Consider the following 18,789-nt stretch of genomic DNA (forward strand, 5'->3'; position numbering starts at 1 on the left):
TTGACAAGTTGGCAGGGCCCCTCCCAGGGACTTGGAAGAAGACGGGCAATGAGGGGCCCTCCAGCTTAAGCGTCTTTAGCTTCCTGCTAAATCTGACTTTGCAGGCCCTTAATAAAGACTTCTCAAAGGAGTGGATGCATAGGTAAGGGCTTGGACTTAAGGTCTGTAAGTTCGTGTGCCCGACACACAGTGAGGCCAAACAAGTTGAAACTCGGAGTTTGGAGCAGAGAAAAGTTTATTGCTGGGCCCTGCGGGGAGATGGGTGGCCCATGTCCTAAAAGCCCCAAGCTCCCCGAAGGGTTTCGGCAAAGTATTTTTAAAAGCCAGGTGAGAGAGGGGGGTCGCAGGGTATGGGATCAGCTCAGTGCACAGTTCTCTGATTGGCTGATGGTGAGGTAACAGGGTAGTGTCACGGGGTTAACATTATCAGTCCTTAGGCTCCAGGAGACCTGGGGGCTATCTATTCATGGTCATCAGGTAGTTAACATCTTCCATTTGGTGTGGGTTTTCCACATCTGTAAAACAACTCAGGAAATGTGCCTCAGATACCGTTATCTAGGTACTTCAGAGAGGAGCTGAAGCAGAAGATATGGGGGAAAGGCCTGTCCTGGGAAGGCCCCACAGGGTCCCCGCTCAGTTACATGAGCATTAAACAATGAGCATATTCCAAGAGTACTTCTGAAGTGCACCAATAATTGTTTTAAAGGCAAGCTGAGAAACAACAGCATAAAAACTTGGCATCAAAAACTGCTGAAAAGTGTGGAAAGCTGGGGTGAAAAATGAAACCTCTTGGTGAGATATTGAAGGATGAGTCTACTCCCTGTGGCTGAACTTTTGAACGGCTACCTCCCAGGAGCCACGCAGGGGAACTTCAGTTTCTCCAGAATCAAAAGAATGTGCTCAAAAATATCTTTGAAAATAAAAAAGAAATATAAATTCAGCACATGATAAATGTACACTGAATAACTAAATAAAACAAAAAATGATGGAACAAATGTTTCCAATTGAGAGAGCCTCGCCTGCCCTTCCTTAGCCTCTTAAGGTTTAAATGAGCCTGATCCATCGGTCGTGTCTGAAGGGTTGTCGGAAAGGAACTCCCAGGTTTGGCTGAAAATTATGCCCTTCTGGACTTGCAAGGGATTAGGAAGGAATGGCTTACAAACTCCTCTGCCACTGAAGTAGGTCATTTTTCTGTGGCAAAGCATGTATATTATCTGCCCTCCATCTGTCCCATTTCATTTGGGGACAAGAGGGAGACTGGCAGAAGGAGTCCCAGAAAAGTCGCAGGTACACCCAATTAACGTAAAACCTTCCCAAGAGCTAAGACATGTGGAAATAAACCAAGACCAATTACAGGAGAACAGACAGAGGCTGTTTACTCAGAGCTCGCAGGAGCAAGGGAGGTTACCACACCACTTGCTCTGTGCAGAGACGCAAAAGCAGGCGGGGGTAGGAGGGCTTCATGGGGGCAAAAAGGGAAGGAAGGTTCCTGTGTCCTGCTCAGAGGCTGTTGGTCTGAGGAAGCCGAAAGTGGGCGGACTAGAACTGGGGGATCCTGTGTGAGGGCTTGGGGGTGCATGTTTGCCTCTCTCTGCTTGGTCCCAAGTTGGAAGCAGGGACAAAAATTGGGAAAGCTGGAAGGTTCAGGTCCTGGCCATTTTGGGTTGATGGTTGCAGAAGTTATTATTTAGCTTCCTGGATTGTCACTAGAGAGAGCAATCTGGCCTCCTACAAGTCTCACTGACAGCAGGTTGGCTTCCCAGGCTGTTTGTGACAGGCAAGTGGGGTGGGGTAGGTTTCCTGGGCAGGGGCTTGGGTCTGTAGGTCAGAGCTCTTTCTGTACACAAGGCCCGGCCACCGTCTGTTCCTATCATCTGTCCCACCATTTGCTGTCAGAAGAAGAAGCTTTCTGAGTAAGTGTATCCACAGTTACAGGAAAACCCAAGAGGGTATTGGTATTGGTTGTTTTTCTTAGAAAATAACTGTTCACAGCTCTGTGATGGGAGAACTTATTAATTTAAAGGGTAAATCGAAGTGCAGGGGCCAAACTGTGTGCATCTCATCACGGGTAATAGGCATGTAGTTAAGTGCCCACACGCCAGGCTGGAAATTGCCCCTTCAATATTTTGAAACTAAAACACGAAGAGGAGTCATTTCACCCTAGGCCTCCTCGACCTGCTCTGATCTCATCCCCTCAGAAAAAAATTCGGGAGGGAATGTCCTGTGACTGCGACAGGGCCCGAGAAGTCCTCGTTCTGGGCTTGATTTACAGCAATAACCACGTTACAGTCCCCAAAGCGGCTCACGACTGTTTACAGAGGAGTGCTCTCATAGATATTTTTTTAATCTCAGCCAATTATTTAAGACAAAACTATCCTTCACGTTAAAAACCCAGCAGGCAGCTTGTAAGCATCGAATAGATTGCACCGGGGGTCCGTTTTCAGGCTGTTATGTAAAACTGCCAACATTACTTGCTCTGCTAGTTACTGAAGAAGAAACGTTTGCGTTATTCAGCATTTCACACACAAACATCCGAAGCTCAAAGGCATTTTTTGAATGTAGTCTTGCCTTTCCAAACTTTGCAGCGTCCGTGGGCTCTGTGAAATGGAGTGAGTGAGCCAGACGCAGTAATCAGCCCCAGCTGCTAACAATGAATGTCTCCCCAACCCCGGGCAGGGCAGGCGAGGAGATTTCTCCCCTCCTTCCAGAAAGGGCCCGTCCGTTAGCCAAATCCTTGGCTTCCCCCCCCAGAAGAGCAGCGAACATGAGTGGAAAATAAGCTTGAAGAAAACACTCCCAGCTGCCCAGATCAGACCTGCAGCAAGGAGAACCTCCCTTGAGCTTCACGGCCCCCAGCATTGCATCAGCACAGTCCTGTGCTACATGGCGAAGGAAACCCTTTATGCTGAGCGACTCTTACCTGAATACCCCATAATGACGAGCTAGGGCCTCGATTTCCTTATTTGTTTTCGAGTAGCTGAACTTCCGCTTCGCACAGCGACTACTGGGCATGCTTCCTCCCGGAAGAGAAAAACGACAAACTAACCAGAGCCAGAGGCATCAATCCCTTCAGCCTCCATCCCTGCCCTTATCGTGTTTCCTTTTTCTACCAGGCAAGAGCCTGGAGCTGATTAGCCTGACGGCTCCCAGGAGGCCCCCTTGGAGGACACGTCTTGGGAGAGACGTGAATGTCCTGTTGAGTCTCTACGTATTTTCCAGGAGGTCAGAGTTACAGCTGGCCGTTCCTGATGTGGAGCTGGGAAAGTTAACACAAAGACCAGATCGATAGAGTCCTCGACACTGTGCCTGTAGATTCTGGAAAGTACCCCCCAAATACACGGAAGCTGCATACCAAACCCCCAGGATTTACAGGTAACTGAGAAGAAACATGCACTATGAAATGTAGGAATTCATTCATTTTCCAAATAGTTATTAAACACCCATGATATACTACGTGGGATTTCACAGATAAAAGTTATTGTTCCTGCCCTCAAGTAGCTTATGGTCTAGAAATTCAACATCCAATCCATATTCAGTCTATCCCCAAATCCTGTCAATTATACCTTCTAGATAAGAATCTCTCACAATCACCCAATTCTCTCCACGTCCACCCCCACCAGGGTGGCCCGAAGCATCAGCAGCATCAACATCATCATCATCTCTCACCTGAACTTCTACAACGGCCTCCTCACTGCCTCCATGTCTACTCATCTTGTCCAAAGCCAGAATGGTCTTTGCAAAGTCCACCTTAAAAATCTTTGAGCAATACACACAGAATAAAAATAAGATACCTTAGGGCTTCCCTGGTGGCACAGTGGTTGAGAGTCCGCCTGCCGATGTAGGGGATGCGGGTTCGTGCCCCGATCCGGGAGGATCCCACATGCCGCGGAGCGGCTGGGGCCGTGAGCCATGGCCGCTGAGCCTGCGCGTCCGGAGTCTGTGCTCAGCAACGGGAGAGGCCACAACAGTGAGAGGCCCGCGTATGCAAAAAAAAAAAAAAAAAAAAGATACTTTAAAGTGTCCATAGGCCCTGTCTTCTATGGCCTCCACCTGCCCTAGGTTGGTTGCAAAAATGGTCCCAATTCTCCACTCCTTCCTGTATCCCAGGCTCTGCAATGTGGCTTCACAGCTCATTCCGTTAAGAAGTGAAGCCCATTTCCCCAATCTTGAATCCTCCCTGTGACTTACTTTGGCCAATAGAATGGGATGAAAATGAGGGTGTTCTGAAAATAGAAGCCGGAGCCCTGGTTAGAATCCTAGCTCCGCCACTTGCTAGTTACAGGAAGACCTGTAATCTCTTTCAGTCTCCTCAGCAGTAAAATAGGAATCACGGGTTACCTATCTCAGAGCACGGCTCTGAGGATTCCGGGAGAAAGTGTTACTACCTGTGGTTTAAGATAGTTCAGAGAAAAGCTGAAGATTGTGCTACTATTTACAAATCAGAAGAAAAAAAGTTGGAAATTCAGGTTGCAATCAAAGGGCCCAAGGTCAAAGGGATAATTACTATTTACACACACAAATACTGATACTTTTTCTCATTCAGCTGAAACCCCCTTTGCCTCGTTAAGATACCAGCTACTCATTCACCTTGCTTATCTAATTAACATCATCAAGGCAGATGGCAAAGATCAATATAGATGCTCCCTTAATGGACCTTCACTTAACCACCTGGCAGGATTAACCAACACTCGAAGTTTCACTTTCCAAGTTGAACAGACTGATAACCAACACCTTAAATGTTCAGATCTACTATGTCATTTTCAGGTATGCATAAACACTTCTGCTCACACCAGCTAATTATGTTTATCAAGACTTGGTTATTTTTATTTCCCAGTCTGTTTCTGTCCCTGCTATTGCAATTACATAATGTAATTAAATTCTATAAAAATCAACAAAGACGTTTTAAAAGTGTTTTTAAAAAGTGAACTGTTGTCTCTATGAATTCTAAGTTGAATGCTGTAGAAAGAATATGAGTTGAAAAGAAGATTGCTATTGAATTTGGTGCGGGTGAACAAAGAATAATCCTTAACTCTAGAAGATTAATATACTCAGGTTGATTTCTAAGTATTTTTCACTTCTCACTTCCATTTCAAAGAAACCGAACTAGAAAATATAGGCAATACAAGATGAATTTAATTTACAGCAAGAAATCCAATATGTAGAATCAAACTCAGAGAGTCATGGCACTGCATCAAGAGATCAGGGAAAGAATCCACACTTCCATGTTTCAAGTTAAGTTAAAATTAATGGAAATTTCTACTTTTGGCTAACGTGGATGAACAAGAATTTCAAGAATTTCCTATCTGAAAACAGAACAAAATATATGGAACAAAGGCTTTCAAAACACTGGACATTAGGAAATGAAAGGAAACACTCTCTAAGAGACAGGAAATAAATTGGGTGTCCCCTTGCATTGCCCCAGCTAACTATTTTGAGAGAGATTCCAAGCCAGAGCATAAGAGGGGAACCCAGGTAGAGCCCATTGAGCCCCCTGGATTGAGGAAATGGAGCTAAAAGTTCAGGGAGTCCAGATTGACTAGAGTTTGCAGGTCAGGTTTGGAGAGGAGAAAACTACACAAAGCAAACTCTAAGGATCTTCGGAGGAGCCCCACAAGCATTCAGCCGAGCGCAGATCCGTGCACACGTGTAAGGAAAAAACCTGCCAAAGGCTGGGGGAAAGTCACTGCAAAGTGTAGAGTGTCTGTTTCTACCAGTCAGCCTGGAAAGTGTTCTTATTCATGGAGCATTGAGGAGAGTTTGTCTCAGTAGTATGTAATGATTAGCTTTACCCTCACTACTGTTCCGATCAGGCCTAATGAATCTTAAAAAGCAAAACCCCAGGGCTTCCCTGGTGGCGCAGTGGTTGAGCGTCCGCCTGCCGATGCAGGTGATACAGGTTCGTGCCCCGGTCCGGGAGGATCCCACATGCCGTGGAGCGGGTAGGCCCGTGGGCCATGGCCGCTGAGCCTGCGTGTCCGGAGCCTGTGCTCCGCAGCAGGAGAGGCCACAACAGTGAGAGGCCCGCGTACCGCAAAAAAAGAAAAGCAAAACCCCAAAAGATGAAACAGTTTTCCAAATTGCTTAAGAATTACATTCCAAGAATGGAAGCTCAAAAATATTTATAAGAATATACCATGCAGGGCTTCCCTGGTGGCGCAGTGGTTAAGAATCCGCCTGCCAATGCAGGGGACACGGGTTCGAGCCCTGGTCCGGGAAGATCCCACATGCCACAGAGCAACTAAGCCCGTGCGCTACAACTACTGAGCCTGCACTCTAGAGCCCATGCTCAGCAACGAGAGAAGCCGCTGCAATGCGAAGCCTGCGCACCGCAACGGAGAGTAGCCCCCGCTCTCTGCAACTAGAGAAAAGCCTGTGCACAGCAACAAAGACTCAATGCAGACAAAAATAAAATAAATAATAAAATAAATAAAACTTTTAAAAAAAAAAAAGAATATACCATGCAAAAGGGGGATTGAGAAAGGGAGATTTATGTTTGCTCAGAGGAAGATGGAAGGGTCCATGAAGGAAATTTCCAGTGATTTCCAAGGGGGAGGGTGTTGAGGGTAAGTGCCTAGCTCTGTCTGGACAAACCTAAGTGCATGCAATACAGAGGCAGGAGACAGGGCTGGAAAGGAAAGTCGGATGCCGTCATGGAAAACCTTGAATACCATGCGGAAGGCAGAACAGAGCCAGTGAAGCTTCCTCAGCAGGGGAGCATCCTGGTCAAACCACAGCATGATTACCTCCCCTCCGGATGGAGGACAGTTCAGAGAAGAGGACCTCTTGACTCCAGGGAGAAAAGTTAGGAGTCAACTGCAATAGTCCAGAAAAAATTGGTAGTAATGGCCTGGACCAGAGTGAACACATAGGGAACAGAAAGGAAGAGACCCAGATGGGCACTGTCTGATCATCACCGTCACCACCCCCAGCATCCCACACCACAACCACAAACACGGAAATTTCTGCGAGTCACTTTCTCTCCCCACTGTTGGCTTTCAAACCCCAGCAAAGCTGTGCTCTTTATGATTCATGTATTTCCACGCCAATCCTTCAGCTACTGCTGTCTGGCCTCCTTATCCAAAGGGCAAGATCTTCACGCTCCCTAGGCTCCTGCAGGGATCTGACACCCACTGCTTCTCAGTGAATGCTTTTAAGTGACATTGAACTATCTGCTCCAGTGCATCAGTAAAGCGTTTCTATTTGACCTATGGAGACGTCACATTCCAGGTCAGCAGAATTCTCTTCTGTGCTGTTAATGCATGACTAACTACCTTGATCACGAAAATAAGCTCCCCGTCAGTGGTATTTTGCAGGTACAGGTGCAGAGATCTCAGCAACGGCAGAGTGCACTCGGGCACCATGGCAACCAGTGCGTCAGCCCGGGTACCCTCTGCAGTGTGGGAATAGTCAGCTCTCCATTCATTTCAGCTGACAACAAAAATGAGAGGCGTTCTGTCCTGCCTTGTCCTCTCAGAAAATGTTTGGCAGGTCCCAGGGTAGCAAGGATGCTGGTCTTTATGCCTGAGGGAAATTAGGATAGAGGTTGCAGCCCAAATCCACTCAAATGCTTTTGGTCCCTCTGCAGAGGCTGACTTCTAGGCAGGGGCTGGCTGGGCGTGTGTGCTGTTGTTGTTTCACATACGTTGCTTTAAACTTGATTAAAATCACAAATCACTTGCCAGAGACCTTGCCCCAGCTCTGCAGCCCCACAATTTTGGGGGCTTATGCCATAACGTGCATCCTGTTGTTACTATTGTAAGTCTTGTGTAAGCGATGTCTCAAGTACCAAATTGTATTTGTTTCAGGGGTGTTCTGTAAGAGACGGAAACTCAGCTAAAAGTATCTTAAGCAAAACTGGGCATGTAAAGGCATGTATAACTGGGCAGTCTAAGGTAGAGTTGACTGCAGGGATTCAAATAATATGGTTCTGTTCTCTCTCTTCTCTGTTTCTTTTTTTTTATTTTAATTTATTTTATTTATTTATTTTTGGCTACGTTGGGTTTTTGTTGCTGCACTCGGGCTTTCTCTAGTTGTGGCGAGCGGGGGCTACTCTTCATGGCGGTGCTCGGGCTTCTTATTGAGGTGGCTTCTCTTGTTGCAGAGCACGGGCTCTAGGCACGCGGGCTTCAGTAGTTGCAGCACATGGGCTCAGTAGTTGTGGCTCGCGGGCTCTAGAGCGCAGGCTCAGTAGTTGTGGCACATGGGCTTAGTTGCTCCGCGGCATGTGGGATCTTCCTGGACCAGGGCTCGAGCCCGTGTCCCCTGTATTGGCAGGCGGATTCTTAACCACTGCGCCACCAGGGAAGCCCTCTCTGTCTGTTTCTCTCTCTCTCTCTCTCTCCTTCTCTCTCTCCAATACTTGGCCTAAGTCCCTCCTATTCTTTATGATGTATACAAGTGCAGGGCCTGGCCAGAGACAGTTCTAGGCTTCGAGTCCGAGATTAGCAATGCCATAGCAAAGGGAGAGCATCTGTCTGCCAGCGTGTCATAGAAAATCTCAGGGAAGGGCTCTGATGGGCTGTCCTGGGTCACATGTCCACATCCAGTGGGAACTATGAGTGACCAGGCAAGTCAGGTGCCTATCACTCTAAGCAGAGGGATGGGTTCTGGGATTACCAGACCCAGAAAGACGAGAAGGAGAACTGTTACAAGAAAGGAGGAAAAGATGGTGGTCATACCAAAATAGACCAAACTAAAAAGTTAGGGAAAAAAATATCTCAACTGGCTAGCACTTCAGGCTTCACCAAATTTCCCACGTTTAAGTACAATAGCTATAACAGTGAAGGGTTGCCCAAGTCCGGAGGGCACCATTAACCCTGCATCCTGTGGAAGCCCTGCCAGGGAGGCCTTTCACAAGAGTACTATGGGAATTCAGCCCTGGAGTTGTGCAACCTCAGACTCTGTCTGGTCACTCCTTGAGGAAGGACAAGGGAAGTGGTGAGTGTGAGGGGCTGAAATCAGACAAACAGAGACCAATGCCTCAGCAGAACTGGAGATCTGAAAAAAGCCAAAGGTCTGGGAGATGGGAAGTCATCAGGGCTTGCAGAGGTCATACAGGCAGGAAAGTAATAACAGCAACGGAAGCATGAAAGGCAGCCTGGCTGGAGTAGAAGCTGTTTGCTCTCCGGCCCCCTCTCCATTTCTCGATGGGCACGAGCGTCTCTGAGTGCACAGGAGGTAACTCCAGCTAGAGGAGCCATGCCTACGGAGGGGAGGGGGAGTAGGTCCTCTTGCCCTTGCCAACAAGGCTGCCCAGCAAGAACGCCGCCTGGCCTCCTGCTACCTGAGATGCTGGGCAGAGTATCTCAGTGGTGAGTGAAGCATGTTCCCCAGCGGTCGACAGGCTTTCAGCTGCGATACAATACCTTGGCCCTACCAGTGATTGATGCTGCCGGTGTCCACTCTGATTGGTTAGTTCCTGTCCCATCTGGTCATCAACTATGTCTCACTACCTCTCTGGATGTGGGTGTCCTGTCTATGGATCTTGGGTCCATGTCAGAGTCACACTCTCCCCGCCTCTTACTTCTGTGGACCCTGCACTCTGCGCTCCATCTCCCAAATCCAATGACATCTCTGACAAAGGAATCCTGGTGCTCACAGCTTTCAAAGGAATGAACTCTGAGCCCTTCTAAAAGAGACCATGCCCTACATTATAACATATCAGACTCTCCGGTGACCCCGAGAGGAGGTGTAGTTACTAACGGGGAAAGGCTTCTGCCTAAGACTGGGGCTTGTCTGTTAAAAGTCACCGTCTGTTGGCTTCCCCTCACCACCGAACAGACAGACCTTTCTCTTCAGCCCTGGCCCTTAAGGGGAAGTGGAAGTGACATCAGACCGTGGGAGGGAAGAAGTGTCCAGAAAGGGAAGGCTTGGGGAAGGATTCTGTGCACGGAGCTTAGGTAGGAAAACTAAACCGCGAGCTGACCCCTCTAGCTGCACCAGCCAGTCCCACCTGGGCGTAAACCTCGGATGAAATCGGGATCAAAAACCTGTCCGGGCTCTATTCCGTCTCCCGGTTTCTAAGCATCTGAAGGGCTTATGTGTTTAACTAGTCTTTGGTTTCTTAATTCATTCAGAAACCTCCAATGTTCTTTTACGGACCTGGGACGGCGTGGGTGTGGGTTGCATGAGCGTTTGTTGGGAGCAGAGTGGTCGGATGAGCGGCCCACCTCCCAGGAACCGCCAGAGGCCATTCGCCGAGTCTCTTCTGGTTTGATGTCCTTGACAAGTGAGTTTGGTGCCTCTGAACATCACTACCTTGAGGCATGCCTTTCCCCACGCATCCTGGTTGTTCCGAAGCTTGGAGAAACCCCAACTGGCACGTACATTAGGCTCATTCTGTGAGTGCAAAGGCGAATCTCCCGACTGGGGCTTGGAAGAGATATTGTTTCTTGCTCTCCTCTACCCTTCTCCAGCCTCCACGTCCTACTCAAGCTGAAGCTCCGGTGTGTGTAGCCTGATCCAGAGAAGGGCCTCTGCCTTCCCTGTGTCCACATTCTCAGCCTCCCACCTGGGAAGGTTGGCTGAGTATATTGTAGTAAAGAGAGCTCAGTGGCTAAATCACAGGCTCGGACTGAAATGGCCCGTGTTTGAATAACGGCTCTGCCACTTACCAGCTGTGTGAATTTAGGCAAATTTCCTAATTTCTCTGTGACCCAGTTTCCATATCTATAAAATTGGGGAGATAACAATGTCTATTTCTTGGGGATCTTGTGAGTATTAAATGAATTAATGCACACAAAAAGAGTGGTTTTAGTCTATTTATATTATGTATACTTTACCACATTATAAATAAATATTTTTAAAAAGTGGTATTACATTTTATCAAGTGCTTTTTCTGCATCTACCTAGATGACGATTTTTTTTTCTATTCTATTCTGAAATACATAGTGACATGCGTTGATTGATTTGGAATATTAAACCAGCTTTGTGTTCTTGAATAAAGCCAATCAGTTCGTGGGACAATATCTTTTTGTTGTTGTTGTTGGGTTTAGTTTGCCAATTTTTTTCCCCAGACTTTTACATCTATGTTCATGAGAAACTTTGTCCTATGATTTCCAGTCCTGTAAAGTCCTTGTTATGTCTTTGTATTAAGGTTATGCTGGCCTCATAAAATGAGCTGTCAAGGGGTTCTTCTTTTTTTCTTTTTGTAAGATTTTTGTATAATATTGGTGCTATTTCTTCCTTAAATTTTTTTTTTTTTTTTTGCGGTACGCGTGCCTCTCACTGCTGTGGCCTCTCCCGCCGTGGAGCACAGGCTCCGGACGCGCAGGCTCAGCGGCCATGGCTCACGGGCCTAGCCGCTCCGCAGCATGTGGGATCCTCCCGGACCGGGGCACGAACCCGTGTACCCTGCATCGGCAGGCGGACTCTCAACCACTGCGCCACCAGGGAAGCCCTTCCTTAAATTTTAAAGAGAGTTTTCTCAGGACTAAATATGGACTAAAATTTTCTTTTGGAAAAGGTTTTTAATTACAGAGTAAATTACTTTCATTAGAAATAGTACTGTTCACATTTTCTACTTTCTCTTGTGTCAATTTTGAGATGTTCTATCTTTCTAGGAATATGTTAACTTCATTTAAATTTTCAAATTGATTGGCATAAAGTTTCCAAATAATATCTCCTAATTATGCTTTTAGTGTGTGTAGGATCTGTAGTGATGGTTCCCTTTTATTTCAGATGTTAGTAATTGCGCCTTGTCTCTGTCTTGCCAGTCTTGTCAGAGGGTTATCAATTTTATTAGTCTTTATAAAGAATCCGTTTTTTAATATGTTGATCTTTTTCTATTGTAAATTTCCTTTCTGTCACTAATTTCTTCTTCTTATTATTCCTTAATTTCTTCTTCCTTAGGATTTTCTAAATTCTTGAGGTAGATGCTTAGATCACTTTTTTCAATCTTTCTTCTATTCTAATACATGCATTTAAGGTTTCAAATTTCCCCTTAAGCATAGCTCTAGTTACATTTCACAAATTTTGATATGCTGTATTTTTATTATTTCATTCAAAATATTTTAAAATTTCTGCTGAAATTTCTTCGTTGACTCATGTGTTAAAGTGTTTTCCTTGTCTTCAAAAAATGTCTATTTTCTAACACATTTTGTTATTAATTCCTAGTTTAATTGCATTATGATCAGAGAAAATCTCCTTATTTCAATCCCCTGAAATTGTGTAAGGCATGCTTTATGACCTGCTTATGGTCAATGTATGCAAACATTTTCTGGGCAATTGAACAACTGAAAAGTATAGACGGGCTTCCCTGGTGGCGCAGTGGTTGAGAGTCCGCCTGCTAATGCAGGGAACACGGGTTCGTGCCCCGGTCCCGTAAGATCCCACATGCCATGGAGTGGCTGGGCCCGTGAGCCATGGACACTGAGCCTGCGCGTCCGGAGCCTGTGCTCCACAACGGGAGAGGCCACAACAGTGAGAGGTCCGCGTACCGCAAAAAAAAAAAAAAAAAAACCACAGTGGCATTATTTTTAAAATAAACTGTGATTATAGATTTGTTTTCTTTTCTTTTTTTTAGTTTTGTCAATTTTTGCTTTATGTATTTTAAAGCTATTTTGTTCATTGTAAACATATTTAGAACTTTTATAATATCCTGTTGGACTGACTCCTTTTTTCTTGTGAAATGTACCTCTTCCTACATGGTAATACTTCTTGTATGAAAATATATCTTGGTTCATATTAGTATACAGCTGTATTTTAATTAGTCTCTGCATATCATTTTCCATTCACTTAGATTCGAACCTCCCATATCTTTATATTTCAGCAGTGTATGGTTGAGTTTTATTTTTTAATCCTATGTGACAATCTTGATCTTTTAACAAGAGTATTTAGTACTGCTACAGTTGGTGTAGTTACTTAGATATTTGGGTTTAAATTCACCATCTTTATTTGCTTTCCACTGGTTCCAATTTTTTTCCTTTTTTTCCTCTTCTATTAACTTGCTGGTTATACATTCTATTTCTCTTGTTTGGTGGTTTAACATAGACATTAGTCATACATCTTTGACTAGTTAGTATCCGATATAAATTAGTACTTTTCCACTTGCTGCATAATGTATTGACTTAAAAACACTTTAACTCTATTTATTGCCTCCCATATTTTGTGCTATTCTTGTCATATATCTATGTCTATAGAGATAAATCACTATTTTTGTTTTATACAATCAATATTCATTTAAATTTGCCCACATATATTTCCTTTTCTTTATTCTTTTGTGCATTTGTATGCTCTCATCTGGGATCATTTTACCCCTGTCTGAAAAAACACTTTTAGACTCCTGTCTGAAGAACCACTTTTTTAATCTTTTAGTGTAGGCCTACTGTTGACAAATTATCTTAGTTGTTGTTTGTTTGAAAACCTATTAACCTTGTCTTCATTTTTTGAAGTTATTTTATTGAACATAGAATTCTAGGTTGGCAATTATTTCCTTCCATCATTTAAGAAACCTCAGAGTAATTTTCAAAGAGAACTGTCCTTCACTCTACCTCCAGTCTAGCCATGTGGACCCATCATGCATTTTCATCAGCTCCCAAATCCATCTGTCTCTCAGTTGGCTCTTGTCCAGTTGGCTCCCTTCTTGCCCTGAACTCCTGCCCTTCTTGAACTCTCTCCTCTCCAGCAGTCAGCATGCCCACCTTCTCCCTTAAGTGGTCACTAGCTGACCCAAGCCTTAAGACTCTCACAGCGGGTGTGGGAAGTCGGGATGGAGCTGAAATAGGTGCCCAGATAAAACAGGAAACTAAAGTTTTCCCACATCTGCTCCCAAGTCCCAACAAGCATTTATGTGAAATGCTGCAAATACATTCCTCCAGTAGAGCTGGACCACCTGATACTGTACTTGTGAGAGTCTATCCTCCCAAGGCCTCTGTTGCCTCTCAAAAAAGGAATATTCCAGAAGAGCTGATAGCTCACTGGAAAGTCTGCAATTCTAAATGTAAATCAAAGATTACTCTGCCAACATAAAGAATAAACAAACGTTTAAATTTAATTTAATTTAATTTAATTTGTTAGTAGACAGAAGCCAGGAATAGGAAAAGGGTATTGTTATTCCACTACCAACTAAGAGGCAACAACCATTATGGTGTGACAGATTCTATTTCTTACCATGCATTTTCCATAACTGAGATCATTCTGTATTTACAATTTTGTAATTGCCCTTTTTGGGGGTGAAGGGATTATTTCTCTAGTATTTCCAAGGTTATTTAAAAATGTTTATTAATATCATTTAATAACTTTATGGTACCGTAGAGGTAGTGTGATTTTCTTAAAGGGTCTTCATATTGGCTATTTTTATCTTTGACCCCATAATAATCTTTATCATCTACTTGGTACCTTGTTCATAAGCCTCAGAACTCAATAACGTTTTTTAAAACTCTGAAGCGCCAGTTCCGTCCTTCCAGCAGAGCCAAGGGATCCAATTACAGTTCTCTCACAGAGTGATAGAGTCTCTCACACATTTTTTTTCTTACGGCACATTTTTCCTACTTTACATATTTTCCCCTCTTGCAGTTTTTCAAAATCAGCCTTGAACTGCTTCTAAATAGGTATCTCTGTGGCAAGGTATTCTTGTGTTATATTCTGATCATCTTTATGGCCATTTCAGAATTATATCAGATTTTAAACAAGAGCTATTTAGATTTATGAAGGGCCAGTAGCATTGCATGGACAACTTTGGTGATAATAGGAAGAAACTGCAATATGTGAAGATGAAGTAAATGTTTGCTCCCACCTCAACATCCAGGTCTGCCTTACAGCTTTACTTCAAAGCTCAGTGAAGGGCTTCCCTGGTGGTGCAGTGGTTAAGAATCCGCCTGCCAATGCAGGGGACACGGGTTTGAGCCCTGGTCTGGGAAGATCCCACATGCCACGGAGCAACTAAGCCTGTGTGCCACAACTACTGAGCCTGTGCTCTAGAGCCCACGAGCCACAGCTACTGAAGCCCACGAGGTACAACTACTGAAGCCCACGTGCCTTGAGCCCGTGCAACAAGAGAAGCCACTGCAGTGAGAAGCCCACACACTGCAATGAAGAGTAACCCCCTGCTCGCTGCAACTAGAGAAAGCCTGCACACAGCAACGAAGACCCAATGCAGCCAAAAATAATAAATAAATTTATATATATATATATAAAAGCTCAGTAAAAATATTCTTACTGGTGCAAGATCAACTTGAATGTGCTGGAGACAGTAAATCAGGCATCTGTCAGGTGAAAGGTACAAACTCAGAATCTGCTTTCCCTTGCACTCTGCCGTGTGGCTCTGCTGAATCCAGCATAATGAATTTCTCAGCATAGAAATTTGCTGAGAGGCACTTTCTGGGGATGGGGAATTCGACTGCAGGCATTTACAACGTCTTTCTGTGGCCAGACACCCAGAGACCACCTCACATGGCTGTATGCCTGAAATCCCACCTGCACACAGGTGTCAGGCTGGGAAGGCATTAAGCTGTCATGGAACCCTAAACCTAATCGATCCAATAAAAATCAAGTGAGGGTCTACTGTGTGCCAAGGTCTGTGCTAATTGAGGGCTCCCAAGATGACTAAGACACGTCCTTGACCTCAACGAGCTTAGAGTCTCATGACAGAGACAAAAGTGTAAGCAAATAACAGCCAGGGATGTAACTGATGCTGTGAGTGGTAGGTAGTAAGGATAGGAGGGGACAACAGAAATAGTGATAAACACTGAACAGCAGAAGAGACACTTGATCTGCATTTTGAAGGGTAAGTAGGAGTCAGACAGATCAAAGAAGAAGCTAAAAGAGTCCAGAAAGAGGGAGTAACAATAATAGAATTTGTTCAGCATTTTCCTATGTGCCAGGCTCTGCTCCAAGCCTTTTCTGCATATTATCTCATTTAATCCTCACAACAATACCATAAGGCAGATTCTATCCTAGTCCCAAAACACTAGAAGCTAAGGACCTTGCCCAAAGTCATACTTGTAGAACCTTAAACAACAAGGTGTGTTCAGGTAACTATCGTCGTTTTGATACTGCTGGAGCCTGGAGTCTGGTGGACACAGGGCCAGAGAAAAGGCCAGAGAAAGAGGGGTCAGATCTCAAATAATCTGAATGTTATGCTAAGAGATTTGGATTTTAATCCTGTAGGATGTTAAGAACTAAACATTTAAAGATTTTGAAAGATAGATCTGGTAGCTATGGTCAAACTAGAGTCAGGAAGCCAATTAGGAGATTATTAAAACAATACTGGGGAGAATGAATGAGCCCTTGAGCTGAGGGTGAGAAAGGGCGAAACTGAGAGACGATAGGGTGGTCTTTCCTGTATCTCTGGTTCCTGTTCTTCAGAGCATGTGGTATCAATCCCTCAGTAGGGGCCAGATGCAGCCAACAAAACCCACATCTGCTCTATTTCGTAAGGAATTGAGACAGGAAATGGGGGAAAAGGAAGTTTGGGGCAAGTGGTAACCTCACTTCCCAACTAGAGTGTCTGCCAGGCTGTCAGGATCTCCAGCAGGGGCTTTTCCTTGCCCAGGAGGGTAGTCCCATTCTCCGTGGACAAACCAGGCAGAAGATCCTGTACACAAGTCTGGGGTCCCCACACCCAGGGTCACTTCAACCAGCAGCCTAGAAGTTGGCCCAAGAGTGGGATGTGGTTCTGAAAATTCTCCTCAATTTTTTGTATTCTTCCCTTCTATATCTGCCAAAGTACAGAAGCAGAAAACTGCATAGGATGAGAAAAACAATAAAAATAAATACAGGCATACCTGGAAGATATTATGGGTTTGGTTCCAGACCATTTGCAATAAAGTAAGTATTGCAGTAGAGTCACATGAATTTTTTGGTTTGGCATATAAAAGTTATGTTTACACTATACTGTAGTCTATTAAGTGTGTGATAGCATTATATCTTTAAAAATGTGCTTATCTTAATTTAAAAATGCTTTATTGCTAGAACATACTAACCAACATCTGAGTCTTCAGTGAGTCATAATCTTTACGCTGGTGGAGGGTCTCGCCTCCATGCTGATGGCCACCGGCTGATCAGGGTGGTGGGTGCTGGAAGTTGGGGTGGCTTGGTGGCTTCTTAAAATAAGACAACAATGAAGTTTGCCCCATTGATTGGCTCTTCCTCTTACAAACAATTTCTCTGTAGTATGCAATGCTGTTTGATGGCATTTTACCCACAGTAGAACGTCTTTCAAAGTTAGAAATACTCTCAAAACCTGCTATTGCTTTATCAACTAAGTTTATGTAATATTCTAAATCTTTTGTTGTCATTTCAACAATTTTCATAGCATCTTCACCAGGAGTAGATTCCATCTCAAGAAACCACTTTCTTTACTCATCCATGAGAATCAACTCCTCACCCGTAAAAGTTTTTTCATGAGATTGTAGCAATTCAATCACATCTTCAGGATCTAATTCTAGTTCTCTTGCTATTTTCACCACATCTGCAGTTACTTCCTCCAATGAAGTTTTGAACCCCTCGAAGTCATCCATGAGAGTTAGAATCAACTTCTTTCAAATTCCTGTGAATGTTGATATCTTGACCTCTTCCCATGATTACTAATGTTCTTAATGGCATCTGGAATGGTGAATCCTTTCCAGAAGGTTTTCAACTTACTTTGCTCAGATGCATCAGAGGAACCACTATCCATGGCAGCTATAGTCTTCTGAAATGTATTTCTTAAATAATAAGACTTGAAAATAAAAATGACTCCTTGATCCATGGGATGCATAATGGACGTTGTGTTAGCAGGCATGAAAACAACGTTCTTCTCATTGTACATCTCCATCAGAGCTCTTGGGTGACCAGGTGCATTGTCAATGAGCAGTAATATTTTGAGAGGAATCTTTTTATCTGAACAGTTGGTGTCAAGAGTGGATTTAGTCTTAACACAGTTTTGACCTATTTATTATCTCACAGTTTCTGTAGGTCAGAAGTCCAGCAGAGCATGACTGGATTCTCTGCTCAGGGTTTCAACAGGTCAAGAGAATGGTCTAGGCAGGGCTGCCTTCCTTACTGAAGTAAAAGAATCCACTCCCAGGCTCATTCAGAATTCAGTTCCTTATTGTTGTAGGACTGAGGTTCCTTGACATCAATCTCTGGGCCAAAAACATCAAGCCAACTCCTTCTCACAGTTTAAACCCCTCTGACCTACCCTTCTGTCATGTCTCTGACTTTAAAATTCTCTGATTTTAAGGGTTCACGTGATTAGATTGGGCCCACACAGATAATCCAGGATAAACTCTCTATTTTAAGGCCCATAACTTTAATTACATAGAAAATGTCCCTTTAATTACATAGAAAATGTCCCTTTACTCTTAAACATAAGAGGTTTGGGCATGGACATCTCTGGGACATCTGCATACCATAGTCGTTAATCTTAAAGATGACATCATTTAAAGAAAAGGTATCCAGTTACAATACACTAATTCATGGAAAAAGTGTGGACTTGAAAAGTTCCAGTGATATATAAGATAAGCACTGGCTCAGATTTTCAGCATCTTAGAAGGTAAAGTAGTTCCCAGGTCCCAACCAAGAATTCCTTGATTAATAATTCAAAACTTCATCTGCACTGAGATAATATTCTTCTTTTGGATATCCAAATTCAAAAATTGGTCTGAACTGAGATAGTGTCCTTCTCTTGGGTCTATAAACCCACTTCTATAATGAGTGTAAGAGTAGATGTAAAAAATTTTATAATCCTTGTAAGATGTGTGTGCTTTACCAAAATGCTTGTTGCTTTTAGAGAAGCTGACATATTATACTGATGATTTGATTGAAATGTATAGGAAGATTTAAGTTTGCAATCAGTGTTTAAATAAT

This window comes from Lagenorhynchus albirostris, chromosome 18, assembly GCF_949774975.1.
Source record: "Lagenorhynchus albirostris chromosome 18, mLagAlb1.1, whole genome shotgun sequence".
Lineage (NCBI taxonomy): Eukaryota > Metazoa > Chordata > Mammalia > Artiodactyla > Delphinidae > Lagenorhynchus > Lagenorhynchus albirostris.